The following is a 23,817-nucleotide window of genomic DNA, read 5'->3' on the forward strand; positions in this document are numbered from 1 at the left end:
TGTAATTTTCCAATAAAAAAAAGAATTTCAAAATGAAATTTGAGTAATTTTATTTGAGCAAACAAAAAGGCCATTCCTAACTTTAAGTGAAAAAATTAATCCAATCTCAGCTTCACAGCACCATATTTTTAATGCTTACAAGAGAATAAGTGGCCAAGTGTCCAAGACAGGACAAGAGATACTCGTATATTATTTGTTTCTGGTATATGTACGCTCCAGAAGTAAATTGCAGGAGGCCTCCTTTTGGGAGCACAACAAAAGGCCTAAGTACTTAGGACCAAGTAGATGCCTGTACAGATAAAAGCTACAGTTCCTCTCTTCCTCATCTCTACTTTTGGTATTTTGCTTGTGACTTTCCTTTCTTGCTATGTAACCCCTTTGAAAGGCCCTGTGCATTGGGTGTATAGCCTTTGGATCACAAAATATTGGTTAGCAAACAACTTGTTTCACTCAAAACCTTGTTATAGGCAATAGAAAGCACTCCTTGTAAGAACAGTCAAGAACGTTGCATTAGACTAATTACTGTTTGAACAGTATAACCAAAAATACAACAAACACTAATAGTAGTCCAATTAAATATTTTTAATATTTGAGTTGTTTGCATGCAAAGAATACAGGACAGAAAAGTATTGGGAATTTTATGAGAGTTACCATTTTTTTCTCCACAAAATTTTCTTTATGTAATCATATGACTATGCAAAACCAAACCTGAATTTAAATGTTTTAATTTTCTGATTAGGCACTGGCCCCTATAATTTACATTCTGATTGACTGGATTCATCTCAGTTTCCAAACTTAAATATAACTTTGTTTTATGGCTTAGTACAGTAGCATTTCTGAACAATGTTTGAATTTTATATTCTTAATGTAAACTTTGATGGAGGTAGTGTTGTCAAATAGATGACTTAAATTGTACAAATCAGAGTTGTGTTCACATCAATGTTTAATGTAATAAATATGGTCTATATGCATTTTATACCAAACAATAGCGATCACATTTTCTCTACAACACAAAAATCAAAAGAAAACTTCACAAATTTCATTATCATCTGTCTGTCACACTGTGAATAGAAGCTGATAACAAGGGAAGTAATTTCAGCAGAGTGAGTTTTTTATTGTCACTTTAATGCAAATAAGATTAAAGACCTGCTGAAACTGTGAAGGAAGACACTCATTCAAAAATAAATCTGAACATAGTTTCAGTGAAAAAGAAAAATGCTGCTAAAAGCACACATAATTTACAAAATTAAATGTATAAATTTAGATTTCCCTAAAATTCCATATTTCAATAAGTTCAGTTACTAAAAGTAATAGTTACAGGAAAGTACATATCACTTACTTTTCTTACAGAGTTTGGATTTTTTTAAACACATTTAAAAATAGCACTGAGAATAGCTAATGGCTACTTTTCTCCCACTTTTTTTTTTCTTTTTCTATAATACAATCTAAAATTTTCATACAATAAATGTACATATAGAATTATAATTTTAGGAAAAAAAAAAAATATATATATATATAAATTTCATTGTAGAGCCAGTGGTGACAGTTTAACTTACTTTCAAGTCAGTTCAGTGCACAGTATGTTCTATCCGGAAGCTACAGGTTAGTACCTGTAGTTGTTGTGGACAGTCTTTGTTTCATTCCAGAATGAAATATCTCATAAAATCACGTGGACATTCATACCCAGTGTTCTGCCGGCCTTTTTTTTTTTTTTTTTAGTTTTCTTGTTTGTTGTTCTTCATCATGGTGGTCAAAAATGACTTTTTGCTGTGAGAAAGGTAAACTGCTTTGTGTTGTGTGTCCAGCTTTCAATGGAGGTTTATCAATCTCTTTTCTCAGTTACTCTAAAATAACTGTTTTGCAAGCTTACACATACAAAAGCTATCTGTAAACTTTTATTCGTAATATCTTGGGGCAAACTGAAATTCATTGTTCTTTCAAAAAATGGTTAGCATCTCATTCCAAAGCCCAGTATCTCATCCCAGATTTTGTCCTCCAGCTGAATTTCCTTTGACAGCTTTTGAATAATTTCAAAAAATATTTACACAACCTTTATCATAAACATTCTCCAGTGTTTTCCAAATTGCAGAAGCAGATGAGGACTATGATTTCCTTCACAATATTAAACTCAACAGACATCTCTCCTTACTGAAAGAAGGCTTATAATAAGTTTATGCCTAACAACCTGTACAAAGCTCTATTCAACAATTCATCTCATTCCATTCTCTTGTTCTTATTACAGTGAATCTCCTCATATTCTTTTCCTCTCTACAAGCACTTTGCATAGTAAAGCACCATTTCATAATGTTTCATTGTGTTATTGAAAGAGACAGGCAATAGAATTTCAGCCATCATCATCGTTCAACAATACATGAGTCTAAATATAGCGGCTTACTTTAAAACAGTATTCTCAGTGAAAGAATACAATATTAAGATATTTTTGTCATTCTCTTTTATCACTATGCAGTCCCATCTTTTGCTCTACAATAAAGACAACTTTAAGATCTTAATATGTTCCCAAAAATTCAATTCAGAAATAGAAAAGGAATAGAGATAGTACATTTATTTGAAAAATCTCTGCTTTGTTTCTTGATTGCTGTTTGTTTTCCATGTGACTTCAGTAAAAGTCCAAAACAATTAACTTTTAGAAGGAGAAATAATACATTGTGAATGACATAATGAGAATGCCATTAACAATATATTCTTTCAAAATATCATTTGTTCATTTGATAACCCTACTCCAAAATTGCAACACATGTACACTTCGGATGCAAGCTATAATGCAAATTCTCTTATCTGCTGCTTCCTTACTAGTATGCAAAATACAGAATGGACCTTCTGAGGTGTCACCCCCTACCTGAGCAGTGACATCTCAAAGGGACAGAAAAGGAGAGGAACAAACCCTTAAAAAGGCTGAGCAAATAAATGACTGAAGATGAAATATTCCTTGAGCTGCAGCACAAGATAAGGAAGAATGAAAAGGCTGTTGGAAATTGAGAAAATTCAGGAGTTTAAGAGACTGTGCCAGTAGGTGAAAAAGGAGAACCACAGTCTCAGTGAGTATAGACATCACAAAGTGAACATCAGATAGAAGAATGCCGAAAGCCAACTCCAGCTCCTCGGGCTAAAACTAAAAAGTCACATCATCTGGGTATTCCTTCTTTGTCCATACTTTGGAAATGTTAATTGGTCTTTTATCTTTTCATACCTCCTCACTGTCCCAGTTAAATGCACTGGCTCCAGTATTCTCTCACACTGCTTCCTTTCAAGGAAATATTTTCTCTAATTCTTACTTTAGCATTTCCAAAATAGGTTTATATAAATTAGTAGATTTAAGATATTTATTCCATCACCCCCCCTCCCCAAATATATGCAGTTATCTATGAAAAGCTACTGATGAAAATAAATCACATTGTTTTTAATAGTCACTAAGCAGAGAAAATGTGGATAGAATTCAATTGTTCTTAGATGAAAGGTATTTAAAATGGTACATACTTACAGCGTGTGCACAAACATTCCTACTCTCCTCTTTTTTACTAAGCCTGCAAAGATTGTTAAGCACTAAATAAACAGGTAAGGAGCTACCAAAAATTAAATAATGCAACTCTTAAGTTTTAGGTCCTGGCTAGATTGTTGGCCATAGATTTTCCAGAATATTTTTAATATGTTTGTTTGTTTGTTTGTTTTTATTCTGTGTTGTAATTGCCAAGTACTGGCAGAGGATTTCCTATATTGTTAGTGTTTCTGACGTTCACATTACTGCCAGGTTCATTCAGCCAAGTATTTTTTGGAGGGAAGTTGTTAAGATACAGGAGCTGTTTCTATCTTCTTATCCCACTCCCTGTAGAAAACTTAGACAACCGTTTTGCAAAATATACAACACAGTGACACAGATTCACCATATAAATGTCACATGGCAACGAGCCTGGAAATGACATAAATTAGGGATCCACGCATTCCTGAGTAGTGAGGAGTAAATCATCCTGCTCCGCCTGAGCTGTGAGCTGACTCATTAACAGATATAGATGTAGCCTTTCTGAGTGAGACAGGCAATTGCCATTCCCTGGAACTCGTGCTTAGTTTAAGATGCTCTATGACATATACCGTGCTTTGAAAGAAAGCTCTCTTATTGGTTAAATTATTTTAATTTGCTTCCATTTCTGTGCCTGAGCATCCAGCTATAGGATATTCAGATTTGTTGGAAAAGCTAACATAAAGTTGTGCTTCTTTGAAAGCTCAGTGCATGAAGGGGCAGCTTCAGCGGTGTACCTGCAAAATGCGTTGGATAAGTTATTATGTCAGCTTTCACAAGACAGAGGATCTAAGGGCTCCTATGAAGAGGACCTAAAGAGATTTGGACCCTGAAGCATTTTATTCTGTGTACTAAAGTAACTAACATGGCTATACAACTGTTTTCTTTCCAAATCCGTATGTAATTTCTGTGTGTGTGTGTGTGTGCGCGCATGTGCATGTGCGTGTATTTTTTCTCACATTTGCAGATACTTTATTATATGCTTTTTTTCATGACTAAATCATGTATTAACCTAGAATATAGGGCTCAAAGATGCTTTTCTTGCTTCTACTATGATATAATTTATTTTGAAAGATTACTTTATCATTTATAGTTCATAAGCTATAGCAAAACTATCATATCATTCAATAGAAGATGATTTTGGAAGTGTTTGCTTTATGGAATAATGATAAGCTATGGAAAAGAGTGCATAATTTGATTGTTTGAACACAGGCCTAAGGACAGTGACAGACAAGTTGCTTTATCTCCACCTCAATTTCCCACAAGGTGAATAAATCCCTTAAAGGAAGAATAAAGCCTTTTTACTTAGATCATAGAAGAGTACTAAAGGTAACTGAAGTTAGTAAAATCCTTTGAGAAAGGCTAGTATTATTTTTATTAGCTAGTATTATTTATTATTTATTAGTCATGATATATATTAGAAATGTTTTTTTTTTAATGTAACTACAGGCCACTGTGAACTTAACATAATAAACTGAAAGCAATCTAATCAAAGAATTGTTGAAGATGTACTCAACTGTTTCATATCAAAGTGGTATAAATCAAAACCCAGCAAAGATCAAGAAATGCATCAAATACTGAAGTACATTGAATTTGCCAAAATGTGCAAGAATGTGCGTATCCAATTATTTGGGGGTTTGTAGCTAATAAGCAACACTAAAACCGTGTCATTTATCTATATATACACATATGCATACATATATATATGTATGTACACCCACAACGTCTTATTCTTGCCTGCACAGTACTATTTGCCACAACTACTAAACACTAGATTATTGACATAATCTAAACCAGAGGCTAAAACACTCCACTTCCCATTTCTTGGAGGGTTGTTTTTGCATGGAGCATTTCAACCATCTTGGCACTGACCAGCGCTGTGTCCATTAAAGTGAACGACCAGAAAATTGTGGCATGGGGAAGGGTGAATGGCTCTCCGTGCACAGGCAGGATCTTCTGAAGCAGACTTTGTCACTGAGCACACAATATCATGTAACTATACCCTAAAGTCTGCAGTGTCAAGGTCAGACAAGAAGAATGTTTGAGCTAGTCTCAAGAAGTCAATGTCAATTTCGAGTGCTTATTATGAGAATTCATTTATCAAGATCATTAATGATTTCTTATTCAATTATTACCATAGCTAACATTTTAGAAGGGGATAGATTAATTTCTAAACAACTTGCTACTGGGATAACTTTGCAAGTGATAAAATAATTAACACTACAAGCAAGATGATCTTAAGATTTTCTAGTAACTTCACTTCTCTAAATTGTCAGGATGGCCATTTTACTGCATCATGTTTTTCACTTGTTCATCTATACAGAAGACTGATTCAAAATCATTAGCACTATATGGATTTTAGAAATTCTCATTAGATGAGTTCTCAAAAAAGATATCTCATTAATTCAAATCAAACATTTAGTCTCTGAAATAAATTTCTTAAAGTACACAAAAAGACTAAGAGATAATATTAAGAATTCAGAATTTATTTTCCAAATAAAATTTATTTTCCATTGCAGAAGACTGCAATGAGAAGGCAACTATTTGAGGAAGATTAATCTCCAGAATAGCATAGATTTCTCTTTCTACTTGATGTTGAACTGATTTATTTTGAGAGCTATCCCTTCAGCCACCATAATTTTCATTGAACGGCTCTTTCAAATGTCAGCAACCCAACAGACAGTGGCAATGACCCTTGTTATAACAGAAAATCTTCACACTTAGGTGGAATCCATGTCACCTTTCTCGAATGATTTATGGAATGAATATGAAATCTAAGGCCCAGCAGTAGTCAACAGGAAAAGAAAGAAATAGATATTTCTGGAATAAGCTTCATTTATATACCTTTGATAGCTATCTTTATCTCTTCATATCTGGAAATTCACCCCATACCTACCTGGAAACACTTGTCACTCTCCATTGGCAAATGCTTAGTCAGCTAATGTGGGGTGACAAGAGTTCTGCCCACCGCTATCGCATGAATAAATCATGTCTATCTAACACTTCCTTTGGCCATTCTCTTCTTACTTATATCCTTTTGAGAACAGAACAGATCTTAGCTGGTGGGATGGCATCTCACATGACTGAGTCTTTTTGTTATAGGCACCACTGGCTAGTGTTGTCCAACATTTAGCAGAGGATGAAAAGGACATGAATTTATACGTCTTCCACAGTACAGTGCAGCATCTGTTTCTGGGTCTTGTGGCACAGGCATGGCTGTAGTTTCGTATGACTGCTCACTTAAAAGGAATACATCAAGGCTGAATCTCTAGTAGCTCTGAACTTTACTACATTTTTGTGTGATAAATGATAAAGATTCTTGCTGAAATAGAGTAATTCTGAGGCAAGATGTTGGTACTGTTGAAAAGCAGTATATTGTCCTGTTGTCAAATGAAAGCACAATTTTTTGTGGTAGGTTAGTGGTTTCTCTTGAAACAAAACCAATTTGAAAAAAAATTGCAATTTATTACATGTCTGCTGGTTATTAATGAGTGTCTATCATGTAACATTTGCCCTGTGAAATGGAGAGGTATGCCAGGATAACACTGTTAAACAACCAGAAGGAAGAAGAGCTACTTAAAAATAAAATGCACTAGAAATTGTTCAGATGATATATAGCACTCAGTGCAAAATGTCAGTTGTTTTTTTCTTTTTTTTCCTTTCTTTTCTTTTTTAATAGTTATGAGATTCAGTTTCTGAGGCAGCTTTGTTTGATAAGATTTGGAAATTCTGGAGGGCTGTTGACTTATCAGTAGAACACAGCTTATCATGTAAATGTGATTCATGCAAATTTGTGATAACAGACAAGCACATTTATAATCTCAGTGAAAAAGACACTCAGTAGGTGAGATGAGAAACCTGTGAAACTCGGTTCTATTTATTGACTTGCAACAGATATGGAAGAATGCAAATAAACTAGGCTCACGTTTAAATGAAATAAATTGGTACTCAGGATATTTCTCTTTTTTCAGAAGGCCACGAATCATAAAGATGCTAGATGAGAAAAGAAACAGTTTTTATAATATGAATAGTATTTCCTCCCTTCGTTACTCTTTGTTATTATTGTTATTACTGTTTTTATTATTTATTTTATTTCATTACCTCCACCATTTCAGTCTGCTATAAGCAGGAAAACTGAGGAAAATGCTGCCAAATTCTTTCAGTATTTCTTCAGGCCAAATTTCTCACAGGACACCTTTTGCTTTGTATATCCAATTTGAGATACATGATTGATTTTCAGAAGCTCTGAGTACCTATTCAGATCAAAGTTCAGAATATGTCTAAAAACTGCGACTTAAGTTTCCAAGGTTCAGTCACCTGCCACCACAGCTTAAAAATGTATTTTGCATATCTAATAAATAATAATTTTTGAGCTCTTGCATACTTACTTAAATACGTATTGCCATGATATTGTCAAAACTAACTGTATCTCTGATCTTTTCCTTAGACTTCCAAGCTAACCCATCTCAGCTCTGACTTGTTCAGCCTTTACCTCTTATAGATGGACAATTCTTCTGTACATGTAATAGTTGATAGGTTACATGTTCTGTCTACCATGCATTTTCTTACCAAATGAGATCTTTGGATTAGTTGGGACTTGAAAATGCACAAAGTTGTTTTTTAAAACAAAGTATTAGAAGTGGAAATACAATATGACAAAAAGGGAAAAGTCTATATCATCTGTTTTATCTAAAATCTGCCCTGTGATCTTCTCATTCTAGCAGTGCATGTTAGGCAATTTCCTCTGTGGCCTCTACGAGTCTCCCCTCTAACCATCTGACTCCTCTTCAAAAGACTGTCAAGCATTGCCAAGCTTTAATCTTCCCATCTATCAAGAACTAAATCTATCCGGACCAAAGCCTTTCAGGTTCAGTGGAGGGCCACACTAAGGTTTCAGTCTGAATTGTTCTGCATTGAACTTCCATAGTTTGCAGAGATGGTATTCAGCTCTTTCTTGCTGTATACATATCCTCAGAAACTAATTGTCAATTTAGACAATATAAGCACACAGTAAACAGCACAGGGATGCAGTCAAGGCATATAAATCTTTACAAGTGGCTGCAAAGCTGTCACAGGCAACACTTCATTGCTTACAGGAAGAACATACTTTGACAACTCATTATATAGAACTTCTTCTGTACTCCTTCCTGTGATGGAGGAAACACTTAAGTATAGAAGACCTGAAGGATTATGAGCATGATTCTTTTAACCTGATGATTAATTTCAAGCCTACAATATTTGAATTTATTCAGATCTATGCAGAACAACTGTGCTTAACACCGCTCATTAGGTCAAGATTGGATGCTGTTAAAGTCTTGTTAACATCTATTCTGCAAAGGAAGTTAGTAAGTCTATAGTAAATCTGTTTTTAAACTGCTTTGATTACGGTTCCCCTGAAATATTTGAGAGTTATGATGTTTTCTAATTTCCTACTATGCAATGAATATTTTCTGAGTCATACCAGATGTCAATTACTCTTCACACAACTTGCCACTCAAAAACCCCCTGAATTCTTAAGGTGTAACTCAGGGAGTGAGGGGAAGAAAGAAAAAAAAAAGAAGAAGAAGAAAAGGATGGGTTTGCCTTCCTTAATTTCCCTTCTGTGTACAGAATTAAACTTGTGTGTGTGTATTTTAGTAGTTTAGAAGATAAATTCTTCCTACAGAAAATGTTAGGTATGTGCATCAGTACAGCACACAATGCAGTGGTGATGACATTTATCTTTTCATTACAACTTAATAGTATATTAGGTCATAGATTCAAGGTTAAGAGTGATACAGAGTCGACCTTTAATAAAAACACAGTGGCTCTAGTAATAAACAAGTGAATAGCTTGAATTATATTAGAATCATTCTTTTGTAACTGAATAATCTACCCTTCCCTTATTATGAACAACATTAGATGTGGGTATTCAGGAAATGAAAAGCTAAAATCTATGGGAAAGGTAATGATCTCTGAAAATTTTCTCTAATGACTAATTTGTGGCTCAGTGGATTTCAAGAGATTATTGGTTTTTGAAATGGATTCTATCAGCTAAGGAGATAATGGAAATCATTAGGCTGAATAAAGTAAAACAGTAGATTTGTTATGTGCTCTTCTATTGTATGAGCCTCTATTTCCTACACAATTTAGGAGTCTTTTTTCTTAAACTGAACTACTGTGTCAACTTATATTATGGGACAAATTCTGATAGCACAGTACTCAGTGGCAAAACTTTCATTAACCTGAGCTGAATGTGGATTTGACTCTGATTTTTATCAGGAGTGCTGTGATCAGTGAGAATTTCAGGTGCTCAATATTTCTCGCAATATGTCTCTGCTGCAAGTTCCAGGTTTTTCATGTTAAAGCAGAAGAAAAGGATTTTAATCTTCATTATCAGCTCATGAAAAATATCTTATAGCACCAGTGCTGGAGTTAAAATTCTACCAATAATTCATCCTGGTGACATTTATAGGCCTTATGACCCAACTTATTAAACCAGATGCTTAACAAATTATAGAAAGACATCCTATGCTTTAAAGAGCTTAATAATTTAAAGTTCAGTATTCTCCTGGAGATGATCCAAAATGATGGAAATACCTGTGATACAATGTTATAAATGATTCTTTATCTCATCATTCTTAGCCTTTCTTTTTAGGAACACCCTACCTGTTACTGTGTGTGTGGGGGGTGTTGTTTGTTTTTTTGTTGTTGTTTTTTTTAGTATCAAGATTTTAGTTTCCAACTTCAGGAGAAATTCCAAATTAATCTCTGCTATGAATGTTACTGATGTATATTTCTGTAATTATTTTAACTATTAAACTGTTTATGATTATTTTGGTGGTGATGGTGTTGGTTTTGTTTGTTTGAAATGTAGAATTTCACCTCCTATTATGCTAGCTTGATACATAAAACAAGTTATAATTTACTAGACACTTGTAAGACACTTACTAGATTGCTTTTTAAATTTTGTTAGGAAAAACAAGATAGAAAGAATCTTCAGAAGCACTGGACAAAGTGGTAGCACAATAGAAATGTATGATAAAAAAGTAAGATCACATATTGGAACAATTATAGGAATCTAAGTGAAAATGCCATATTTGCTGTTCCAAAATGATTTTACTGGGGTTAGGGAAGTATGAAAATGCTAGTCATCTCTAATAGTGTCACTAGTTTCCTGCCCTCTCCAGAATTATAAAGAAGATCATTCGTCAGCTAAAGAGGGACTGTTTTCAGCCTGGATTTATCTAAGGGTCAGACACTGTTTTCTAGATCCTGAGAAAAAAGTGGAAATCACGCTTGTGGAGTATGAGCTTTGATGTTGATGAGAGTTGGGGTTTTTTTGTTTGTTTGTTTTATTTTGTTTTCTTCTGAATTAGATTCAATGCAGTGTTTAAATCTATAAATTTTAGGATGGCATGAGAACTTCTATTATTATCCCTATGCATTATCAATTGTGAAAATAAATAAAAAGAATTGTGGTGAATATAAAGTATACAAACAATAAAGGACATAAAAGAAGATATGCCAGATGTTCTTCTGTATGATAAAAACAAACATGGCTCAGATTCAAGGAAGATCTTAATGGAAGGACCAACTATTTTAGGATTTTAAAGAATGTTTGGAAACAATCACATACAACTTAACCTGAAAAATGTTTTTGTGTTTTATTTAAATATATGCATGTATGCTCACACACATACATCTCTCATTTTTTAACCATATTATTGATTTAAGTAAAAACTAACTGAAATTTTGTCTGAATAAATTGTCCACTAAGTCACTCAAGAAGGCATGCATGATTTTTATGTCTGGATATTGTCATAATGGGAATAATTTTGCTTGAATTGCTCTACATTTATAGTACATTTCTAAATACAAGTGTAGGCAAAAGTAATAAGTCTTTCATTACCTAATCAGTATTTTATTTTTTAACTATATATCTGGAGTTCCTTCAAGAGGAAAAAGCCAGAACAATTCAAATTAAATAGAATTTTTCTAAATAAATTTCTATTTTGAAGTTGCTTTTGGAAGTGATCCTATGCAGATGTAATGAAGAAAAAATATTTATGATTTAATATTATTTACCAACGTTTTACTATCACAGAAAATCTTTATGAACATCTATCATTGTTAAAAGGACTAAATTGTTGACAGGGTTAAATTGCATTTTCTCTTGTACTCTGTAATAACATGTTGGCCACTTAATTTGAGTTGTTGAATTAATAAGCAAAGGAATTAGCAATAAAATGAAATATAGAAATTAAATTCTAAAATACAAAAAAATCCATAATTCAAACATATAACTTTTGTATATTAAAAACATAGCTTCAAGTAATGAGGAGAAAGTAAACTGACTGTGCCACTGGTGTTGGCAACAGGGTTTTGGTTTCTATGACCATGGGACCCTGTTTGAAGATCAACTGCTTGGGAGAGATGGGATCCACCTCACTAAGTGGGGCACATGTGTCTTTGCCAACAGGTTGGCCAACCTGGTAAGGAGGGCTTTAAACTAGGAAAGATGGGGGAAGGGGAGAGTTACAGAGACAGGGTAGTTGGCAAAACACAGCTCAAGTCGGGATGCCTCCAGCAGGTGCATGCAGCCAGGGAAGTGTGCATGGGACGTGGCTATGGAGGATCCTCTTGCACCCCTCCTGGGAAACCTGCATGCTTGATCTCCTCTATGAAATGCCTGTACCCCAATGCAACAAACAGGAAGAACTAGAGATCTGTGTGCGGTCGCAGGGCCGTGATCTCATTGCCATTACAGAGACATGGTGGGATAGCTCGCATGACTGGAGTGCTGTCACGGATGGCTACGTGCTTTTTAGGAAAGACAGGCCAGGAAGGCGAGGTGGTGGAGTTGCTCTTTATGTGAGAGAGCAACTGGAATGTATTGAGCTGTGCCTAGGGGTGGGTGGATGAAGAGCGAGTCGAGAGCTTATGGGTAAGGATTAAAGGGCAGGCTAGCATGGGTGACACTGTGGTGGGTGTTTACTACAGGCCACCTGATCAGGAAGAGGAAGTCGATGAGGCCTTCTACAGTCAGCTGGAAGTAGCCTCACGATCCCAGGCCCTGGTTCTCATGGGGGACTTCAACCAGCCTGATATCTGCTGGAGAGACAACACAGCTAGGCACAAACAGTCCCGGAGGTTCCTGCAGAGCATTGGTGACAACTTCTTGACACAGGTGGTGGAGGAGCCAACGAGGAGAGGTGTGCTGCTGGACCTAGTACTAACAAACAAAGAAGGACTGGTTGGAGATGTGAAGGTCGGGGGCAGCCTTGGCTGCAGTGACCATGAGATGGTGGAGTTCAGGATCCTGCAAGGAGGAGGCAGGGCACTAAGGAGGATCGCAACCGTGGACTTCAGGAGAGCAAACTTTGGCCTCCTCAGGGACCTACTTTGGAGGAATCCCATGGGTTAGGGCCCTAGAAGGAAGGGGCGTTCAAGAGAGCTGGTTAATATTCAAACATCACCTCCTCCAGGCTCAAGAGCGGAGCATCCCTATGAATAAGAAGTCGAGCAAAGGGGGCAGGAGACCTGCATGGATGAGCAAGGAGCTCCTGGCAAAACTCAACCAGAAGAAGGAAGCATACAGAAAGTGGAAAGGGGGACAGGCCACTTGGGAAGAATATAGGAACGTTGTCAGAGTATGCAGGGAGGCGACGAGGAAGGCTAAGGCCCGTTTGGAATTAAATCTGGCAAGAGATGTCAAGGACAGCAAGAAGGGCTTCTTCAAATACATCAGTAGCAAGAGGAAGACTAGGGAAAATGTGGGCCCATTGCTGAATGGGGTGGGTGCGCTGGTGACGAAGGATGCAGAGAAGGCAGAGTTACTGAATGCTGCCTTTGCTTCAGTCTTTACTGCTCAAGCCAGCCTTCAGGAACCCCAGACCCTGGAGACAAGAGAGAAAGTCTGGAGAAAGGAAGACTTTCCCTTGGTGGAGGAGGATCGGGTTAGAGATCATTTAAGCAAACTTGACACCCACAAATCCATGGGCCCCGACGGGATGCACCCACGAGTGCTGAGGGAGCTGGCGGACGTTATTGCTAAGCCACTCTCCATCACCTTTGAAAGGTCCTGGAGAACAGGAGAGGTGCCTGAAGGCTGGAAGAAAGCCAGCGTCACCCCAGTCTTCAAAAAGGGCAAGAAGGAGGACCCAGGGAACTACAGGCCCGTCATCCTCGCCTCCATCCCTGGAAAGGTGATGGAGCAGCTCATCCTGGAGGCCATCTCCAAGCATGTGGAGGACAAGAAGGTGATCAGGAGCAGTCAGCATGGCTTCACCAAGGGGAAATCATGCTTAACCAATCTGATAAACTTCTATGATGGAATGACTGGCTGGGTAGATGAGGGGAGTGCAGTGGATGATGTCTACCTTGACTTCAGCAAGGCTTTTGACACTGTCTCCCATAACATCCTCATAGGTAAGCTCAGAAAGCGTGGGCTACTTGAGTGGACAGTGAGGTGGACTGAGAACTGGCTGAATGGCAGAGCTCAGAGAGTTGTGATCAGCAGCGCAGAGTCTAGTTGGAGGCCTGTAGCTAGCGGTGTCCCCCAGGGGTCAGTACTGGGTCCAGTCTTGTTCAACTTCTTCATCAGTGACCTGGATGAAGGGACAGAGTGCACCCTCAGCAAGTTTGCTGATGATACAGAACTGGGAGGAGTGGCCGATACACTGGAGGGCTGTGCTGCCATTCAGAGAGACCTGGAGAGGCTGGAGAGGTGGGCGGAGAGGAACCTCCTGAAGTTCAACAAAGGCAAGTGCAGGGTCCTGCACCTGGGGAGGAATAACCCCATGCATGAGTACAGGTTGGGGGTTGACCTGCTGGAAAGCAGCTCTGCGGAGAAGGACCTGGGAGTGCTGGTGGACACCAAGTTGACCATGAGGCAGCAATGTACCCTTGTGGCCAAGAAGGCCCATGGTATCCTGGGGTGCATCAGGAAGAGTGTTGCCAGCAGGGAATCACCTCGAGGGAGGTGATCCTCCCCCTCTCCTCAGCCCTGCTGAGGCCACATCTGGAGTACTGCGTCCAGTTCTGGGCTCCCCAGTACAAGAGGGATGTGGCACTACTGGAGCAAGTCCAGCGAAGGGCTACAAAGATGATTAGGGGACTGGAGCATCTCTCTTATGAGGAAAGGCTGAGAGAGCTGGGCCTGTTTAGCCTGGAGAAGAGAAGGCTGAGAGGGGATCTTATCAACGTGTACAAGTACCTGAAGGGAGGGTGTCAAGAGGATGGAGCCAGACTCTTCTCAGTGGTGCCCAGCGACAGGACAAGAGGCAATGGGCACAAACTGAAACAGACAGTTCCATCTGAACATGAGAAAAAACTTCTTCACTGTGAGGGTAACAGAGCACTGGAAGAGGTTTCCCAGAGACGTTATGGAGTCTCCTTCTCTGGAGATATTCGAAACCCGTCTGGACACGATCCTGTGCAACGTGCTCTAGGTGACCCTGCTTGAGCAGGGGGGTTGGACTAGATGATCTCCAGAGGTCCCTTCCAACCTCAACCATTCTGTGATTCTGTGATTCTGCAATAAATGTGGGTTTTTTTTTAAGTTGTCTTGCATCTGTTCATAACTGACTTCTTGCTTCAGTATTTTGAAGTATTACCTAATTAATTAATTAACTAAATAATTGATTAAATGATTAAGTATTTCAAATAAGCATCTTATCAGATGTTGTCAATAAAAAGTTACGGTTGAAAAGTTACAATGAAAAGACATTTCAAAATAATTTTATTTATGTTCATGTATTAACAAGATAGATCATCTCTGATACTTGCAGTATTCTTTTGGGCCTGAGTTTGTGCTCCTTCAGTTAATCTTTAATGCTCAGTGATAGGCTACTAGGATGTCTGAAACATGTGTGACACTGATCATAAGCAAGAAGCTATGTTTACCAATTAAGTGACAAAATTCTAAGTTTATGAGCATATTGAGTTATCTATACTTGGCATACCAAATTTCAAGGGATATTAACGAATACTGGGTTTTGCAAAAAAGAAAACCCAGGACTGAACTTTTAAAAATGTGTTGTTTCAATATTTTTTAGCTACATCTGTATTTCTAAATGCATCGATTCAAGGGACTGATGCTTCAGGCAGAGTGGCTCATGTTCATATTGCTTCAGGCAAATTTCATTTAGGGTAGACTTGCCACATCTGCATTACTTAACATTAGGGGTTTCATTCAGATGTATTGTCATTCTCCCAATGATCCTAATACATAATATATCATTTTTTGTGTGCCTTTTCAGATTAAGTTTTATGAAATAAAATGAAGAGTGAAATGATAAGGACTGGTTAAAGAAAACAGTGTGGTGTTTTACAGCACAGCACTGATCATGGAAAATATGTCTCCTACCTGCAGGCACAGTACAAGGGCATCTGGGGATGACTGAAGGAATAAAATCCAGTTGGGTTAATGCTGGCAGACTTCATATCCAAGTTTACTTTGGCTTTGTACTGAAGTATCAATCACCTTTTTTATGGGAAATCCGGAGAAGAAATCACGCAGACACTGCTCTTTAAATTTCTAATTTACTTAAGCCAATTATATAGTGAAAGATTTTACTTTATGTAGGAATGAAGAATTTTCAGTAGCAAAATGTGGTGAGTTGAGAATGAAAAAGCAGTGCTCATTTTCTACTGAGGTGCAAGGGGACCTACTAGTGTTTAAATAGCAGTGTTGATCATGTACAAGGTCGTTAACTGTGGGAGCCTCTGCTGGAGTAATGCCTTTTTCTCTGTTCTTCCTTTGTCTCTGTTCCTGTAAGGACTGTAACATCTTTTGCATCTTCTTCTTATCTTTTTTGTTTGTTTGTTTTTTCCACATATGAGATAGTATATAGATATACAGTTTATATACAGAGGTATTCCTTGCTTCTTTTTTATGCTGTAAGAGCAATTCTCCCCAGCTCTCATGAGTGCATTTCCTTAGAGATCAGTAATTGACCATGTATATAGCTTCAGTTTATACCCTCATGGACCTCTGTTATCATCCTGTGCTTGTACTTTCAGGAGACTGTCACACATCACTATAGCGGCATCGGGAATCTTTTGGATTCTGGGGTTAGTCGTGCTGAACTCGAGACATCATCGTTTGTCAAGTATAGGAATTTGTTAGAGATAAGTGGTTCCACACATATAACAGCCCCTAGACTACACTAAACAATTAGCACCAAACAATCTACAAACTACAAGTATAACAAAGCTAAAAGTATAGTAAATCTAGAGAATAAAGCAGGACTAAAAAAGGAATATATACATACCAGAACTCTATGGTCAAACCATGGGTGCGTGGTACACTGACCACTTTTGCCCTTTCCTTGGCCTTATGGGACACCCCTCCAGCATAGTTTCCCCTGGATTGTTTTTACCATGCTTGAACTGCGCCGGGATGATTCCTGTTTTCTCTGGCAGTTGACATCAGGGACATCTCCACTGATGGGTGGGTTGTCGGGTCTGCGGGCCAGCTGACGGTGGGTCTGAGTCCGCGCACAGAGGTATGTGGCTTACTTTCTTTTAACTTTCCTTTGTTCCCAAGCTCAGCACATTACCAACAAAATAATGCCAGATCATAGTTACACAGCAGTTGGATGAGCTCAGTCAGTAACAGTGCGCATGTCAACAGATAACCCTGGTGTGGTTCTTATCAGTCTGAGCTGCCTTCTGCAATTTGACACTTGTACAGTTTTGACACTTGTATCGGTTTGACTTTTGTACAGAATGACTCTTGTACAGGCTTACCAACAGGTCATCTAGTGGAAAAACTCCACAGTGCCTGGAAGCTTACGGTGTGAGTCTGTGGTGTCACCAAATCTCCATCAGGTGTCACTTCCCTTTTGCTGACTTGGTTTGGTCAGCAATCTTGGGGTCATTGTGTCACCGAAATCCAGAGAAAAACTCCTTAACACCAATGTAGCATTAAGAAGCAGGCATTCTCTTTATTGTGGTGCCGGGTACACAGGGGATAGCTCCACCCAACGTGCACACCATGTGTCGCATCATCTAAAGTATATATTGCTCTATCATATACATATGCATTAAATTTCCAGGAATGATTATACATATTCATTCTATTTCCTAGAACTAATTACTACATTTACATAATCATTACCAATGCGGTCTGAGTCTCTGGGGGTCTTCTGTGGGGGTCTCTGGTGGTCTCTGGTGGTCTCTAGTGGTGTCAGAAGAGGTGTCACCCAGCGTCTTGCCATGAACTTTGCTCTACTTTTCCATACATGGTCTCAACTTGGCTTGCTTCCTTGCTTGAGAAAAGCTGTCTTCGTCCTAATCTTGGCTCCAACTGGCTTCTGCTGGTTTATCTGTACTTTCTCAGGATGTATCGGTCCCAGCTGCACCAGTGTCCTTGGATATGTTTGTCTGAGGTTCCTGTTGAGACTCCTTCTTGTCCAAGCTGGTAACAGTTCCCCCATTCCCCCCCCCCTTTGAGACTCTTTCTTGTCTGGGCCTTTTGGTAACAATTGGAGGGTCTGCCATGAAGCTACAGCAACCCCACAGTGTGATGACTCCAACTGTGGTGCACCTGGGTTTCGTTAACCCCCAGGGAGCACCCCAGAACAAACCCTTCTTCTATGGGCTGTACCATCCTGAGTCCCATGCTTTCCTGTGTGACGCGCAACAGAGACCCTGATACAATTATGTAAAGAAACTGTATCTAATATCTTCTTGACTATAGTGGATTTTTGAAGAGGTCCTTATAGACAACTATGATGGGCAAGTTAAATGTATAGGGAGAGTTAAACTGAATGGAGCCATCCAATGAAATGGAAGAAACAGAGCCATCTAACTGAAATTAAAACAGAACCTTGGAGTAACCTAACAGTAAGTCATACAATTTTCAAGATTATGCCTTGCCTCTATTTTATTTAAACATGTAGATATAGCCCTTATATGCATACACACACACACACACACACACACAGAGAAAAAAATCTTTCAAGGTTTGTATTCTAGGCAGGAGTTCGGATCCTTTGGAAGCAATGGAGCCATACCACAATCATATCACTTCCCATCATGGTCTGGGTGCGTAAAAGAAGTAGTGCTGAGGGGGAGAAAAAAAAAAAAGTAACCATGATTTGTTTGTGTGAAGGATAGTCCTAGAAACTAAAATTAAACAAGCAAGCAAACAAACAATTTCTTCTAACCTAAAATGCTTTGCTCACTCTTATAAATGAATTAAACTTCTAGTTTTACTTGAAATCTCCTCTGACGATTTTGGGGCTTCCTGCATCACAATGGAACCTAAGCAGGCAAAGCTGAATTGTTCCTAATGACATCTTTACATGGATGGCTTCATTAGACTGCTTATATCAAAAAGTACCATGTTGTTTATTTTCATTACACCAAAATATAATTCCGGTGTTGGTATAACAAAAAATGGCATATATGAGGGAAGTTTGTTCAGAAAATGTTGGAAGTAATGGCTCAAAATGATTAGTAAAGTTGATGTAATTTACCAATTAGCCAAAGCGACTTTTTTTCTACAGTGTGTTACTGGAGCAAATGATTATTGGCTGACTTTTTTTCTAGCACTTCTTATTAGAAACAAAAGATTTTGTTAGCACTGGAAAATCACCTGCCATGTGAGTAGACTTAATATACTGTAAAGTTATGGTTATGAATACAAATTTAACATGAAAATGGAAAGTGAGCTCAACAATGGAACAGAATGTCCTGCAAATGCTAGTGACTGTTAAAATATTGTGTAAGTTTGTATTTATGGTAGGATTATCATTCACCTGTACAAGCAGAGAACAACAGTCCTATCTCCAAGCTCCAGCATCTTTTTTTTTCATCACTTAGTGGCTAAAGGTTGGAGAAATGCAGATATATGGACAATATGTGATCAACTGACTCACATTTTTAAGATAAGTGAGATAAACTGCATATCATAGAAGACAGTCAGTGACTGATATTGGTCAGAAGGTTAAAAGACATTTCCACTTTTTATTTAGATATTCACCCTGAAAAAATATTCAAGAGAGACACATATTTATGAACATTTCCATCCTGTCTAATTACAGCTTACCTTTCTAAACTAAGCAAGGAATGTGTTTTTATATTGTTAGGCTTTGTATTGAGGCTAGTTAGGTAAGCATAAGCTGGCCACCGAACAAAGAGGCCCAATAGGGCCCCTTCCCTTCTTTTCAGGTCCTGTCTACAATTTAGTAGCATTTGTTTGCAAGCAAAATTTGTTTGAAGAAGATTGTTTGATTATTTGTTTGAAGAAGATTTGTTTGAAGAAGGTTTGTTTGAAGAATTTGTTTGGTGAATAGTAGACAATCAGAAAATTGAGTTTTGATTCAGATTGTATCCCATGGTGTAAAAAATCACTTGTAGTTACAGAATTGCTTTGTAACAGGCCAGCATGAATATACCTATACATCCCACAGGCAGCATTTTTCTAAACAAAGGCTGTTTTGTATGATACTATAGCAGATGCCAGAACCCGAGGGGCTATGGCATCTTCCAGCATGACAGAAAATTGACAAATCTATGTGGACAAACCTGAAAAAAGATGAGTTGACCTTCAATGATAGTCAGCAAATTAAAATGACCCCCAAAAGTGTTCTATAAATCTACTATGCTTGCATTTTTCAAAGGCTGAATAAGATAAGTTAGGTAATGTTATAAACTCTGCTTCTCATTAGTATGATTTGCAGCGTGAGCTACATTTCTACAGTACTATCTCCATGTTCTCACATAATTTGATCTTAAAAATAGATCTTAACAAAGGCATTTCCCTGATATAGCATTGTGATTTGCAAATTCTTCACTGCGTACAAACCAGGAGGAAGAATTGGAGACAGCTCTGAAGATCTTACTAGTTTCTTACATTCATGTAACCCAGCAAGGGAGGAAATACTGTAGAAGGACAGAAGTGTATGTACAGCTTCTAAAAAAAAAAAAAAAAATGTTTTGCAAAGGGAGCAGTGATGACAGTTTACAAGAATATTCATATGTAAACAGCAACAAAACCTAACAAAAGGCTGTACATTGGAAGATGAAGGATTTAAGGGAACACAGAGGATCATGATTTCTGTAATGTCTGGATCAATGTAGAACAGATCTTGATAGGAATCTTTAGGCACTTAGATATAGACTGAAGCCTACAGTGAGGCACCTAACTGAAAAGTGTAGGTCAGGAGTATAGTCATTTTAGTCACCTTAGAAGAGAGACAAGCACCTCCAGAAAGTGATTCTGAAGTCGAACAGGTTAAATCATCCTTCATGCACTTTTCTTGCCCATTATATATGAAGCTTGGGAAACTTACCTGCCTTTAGACAGGATGAACCTGTTACACTCAAAATTTTGTTATGGGCTGTCTCATGAAAGAGAGGGAAGGAAGGCCCCTTTCTTTATCTTTGTAATTGACCTTTGCCTGCCAGAGCCCCCCTGTTTGAAGACTTTCCCTGAGACAGTTTCTCAAAGTAAAAAGAATAAGATTTTATTAAAGCGACAGATACAACAGGTTCAGAATTGCCGTTGATAAATGCTCTTGCTGCTACAAATTTTCTTTCTATGAGCTCAAACTAACAATTAAGCGCTTTCAATAATAATATATTTTCCTGGGTAACGTCTGACGTTTGTCGGAGGCGCGAGTCTTACCAAAGAGGCGTCCCTGTTTGGGGGAAGGAGAAGGAGGCTCGCTCGTCAGCAATCTCCAGTGAACAGGTCAGCGGTTCGATTTTCTTCCCTTCCAAAAACTTTAGTGAGCTGTCCTCTGTTTTATAGTTGCTGAAGGTGGGATGTGGAAGTGCAGCAGACATACTTCATTGGCCAGATTGCCATTTGCGCGGTTGTTGGGGGTATGCCCCCCTTATTTACATGTCGTTATGCAGCAAAGGGCGTGATTTTTAATATGGTAAGCAGGGATAATGAGGCTGGGGGCACTACAGGTCAACAGTTAGTCTGTGAGCAGCAATTATTTTTTGGGATGCAACCCTTTGTGGTCAGGGGCGGACCGTGATACCTCCATATCGCTCCCTCCTCTGCCGTGCAGCTGGAACAAGCTGTCTGGCCTTCACCAGCTAGTTCGTTACTCATGTTGCAAAAGGGTGGTGTGCTTTGGCTGCCACGTACTGTTTTTCCCGTGTGCCCCCTTATCTTCTCCCTGGATTCTCTCCTGATCCCACATGGGCAAAAGTGAATACACCTTATACATGGAGCCAAGAATTTATTTCTTAGTCCAAATAATGTTTTAACAGTCTAATATTAAAAATTTTCTAGTAATACAGAAAAGCCTAATGAATAATACAGTTAAAGTAGTTATGCAAAAGATCTTCCTAATATCAGTCCCCTTTTATCTGTTGTTATTCTCATCTTCTCAGTGACCCTCTGGCTCCAAAGGCTGATGGAGCCAGTCTTTCCCAAGAAAAATAGGGAGATTTATGACGAGTTGCCGGTATCCTGAGCTCTTCACCAGGAGGAGTATGATGTTCTTAGAAAAGGTTCTTCTTCCTTGGTCTGGGGGCTACGTGGCTTTATTTTGTATACTTTCTTATCACTATCTGCTTCCCTCTCAGTGGTAGCCAGATAAAGTTTGAAAGTTGCACAGCAGCCTACCCCAGCCTCAGCTGACACTGAGAGCTGCTGTTATGCAGCGACCACCGCGAGGTGTCACTTAACTGCATACAGTATTCCTAGGGCTGCAGTTACAACAGGTAATGGGCGATTGTCACTTGACTGCTTGGAATTGTTACAACAAGCGAAAACCAGCTCAGGCTAAGGCAAGCTCAGATGAGTCCTGAGACTCAGCCCTGCCAGGTACCTCCTTGTATGATCTTCTGTTAGTAATGCAAAAATGGTAGTTTCAGGGCTGCAAAACTGGGCCTAACAACTTGATACTAGACCCACTTAGAAGGAAGGTGAAAATGACATTGATTTTGATATACAAAGCTATAGGCTGATTAAATTATGGTAATGATAAGTTAGTTGGTGGGATAATTTCTGCTTTTTACATTTCTTAGTATGACCTAAAATATGTCCTGGGTACATGTGTATATGTTAACTTTATTTTTCATACCTCTGTATCACTACAATAAAGTATGCAAGAAGCAACTAAAAATTATTTTAGTTAATACAAAATAAATTAAAATCTGAATAACATTCTATCTGGACATATTAATGCCTCAAGGAGCATTAAGTTCCTGCTTACAAAATACAAACAGTGCTATCAATTTCTTTTGTTTTTTGGTTTTTGTTTTTTTTTCAGACTTTGGCTTTCCATCAAAGGTATTCATTATTTATTTTTACAAAGCTACAAATGGTAGAAAAAATAAAAATAATAAATAAAAAATAAAATCATAAAAATGCTGATCCTAAAGAATAGGTAGTTCAGAGAATTCATTTATACTGAATAGTTTCTTTCTTTCACTCTCAGTTCAGACCAGATTAGCACATGATAAATTCAAATACATTCTCTTTGTGTCTATCATTTTCACAATTGTTAAGGAAGGATAAGCAATATTGATCTTCACTTTTTAACTGTTAGGAAACTTAATTTTAAAACATTTATTTTCTCAGTAAAATTTGTGTGATAACCTACCACTGTTTGATGTAGCAAATATTTACATACAGTTTTAATAACACTACCTTTTTCATTGTGAGCAAAATTAGAAAAAAAAAATAATGCTCAGGTAAAGTACAAGGGTATCAATGGCTTATTCTAAAATAATATAATTTGGCAGTGTAGCTTACAAAACATTCTAAGTATTTCCATTATTTCCAAAATCTGCATTTATTCAAAAAACATTTCAAGAATCTTTGGCAGATGGTGTTCATGAAAATTATCTGTTAGGATTCTGGTGTTTTAGTCAAAAATTGATTTTTCATTGGATAATCCTTCCTTTATTAGTGAACTGGACAGTCAGCTCTAAATTTATAAAACATTAAATAGGTCATTTAATAAGTGTAAAACAAGTATAAAGCCCATATTTACAGGGACTCAGGTTGAAATGATAAATATTGTTATTTTTAATAAGAGATAGTGTAGTAAACTAAAGGATGAGACTTGTCTCCTAGTTTTGACATCTGCATTAGAATTCAGTTTCCTAAACATTCCTAAAGATCACCTAGTACCACTTGAGACATCTTAAAAAAATTCAAATATGTCTTCATAGGGCTGGCAGAAGCAGGTTTTACTGTACTCTGAAACAGAATCTGGGAGCCATATAGAATACTTCAGGGTGTCAAAAATTACAGCAGATGCTTCTCTATGCAACTGAATCCCACCACTAGTCTCATCTAATTGCTGAACATATCTAACTGCTGC

Source organism: Apteryx mantelli, chromosome 1, assembly GCF_036417845.1.
Source record: "Apteryx mantelli isolate bAptMan1 chromosome 1, bAptMan1.hap1, whole genome shotgun sequence".
In the NCBI taxonomy this organism is placed as follows: Eukaryota; Metazoa; Chordata; class Aves; order Apterygiformes; family Apterygidae; genus Apteryx; species Apteryx mantelli.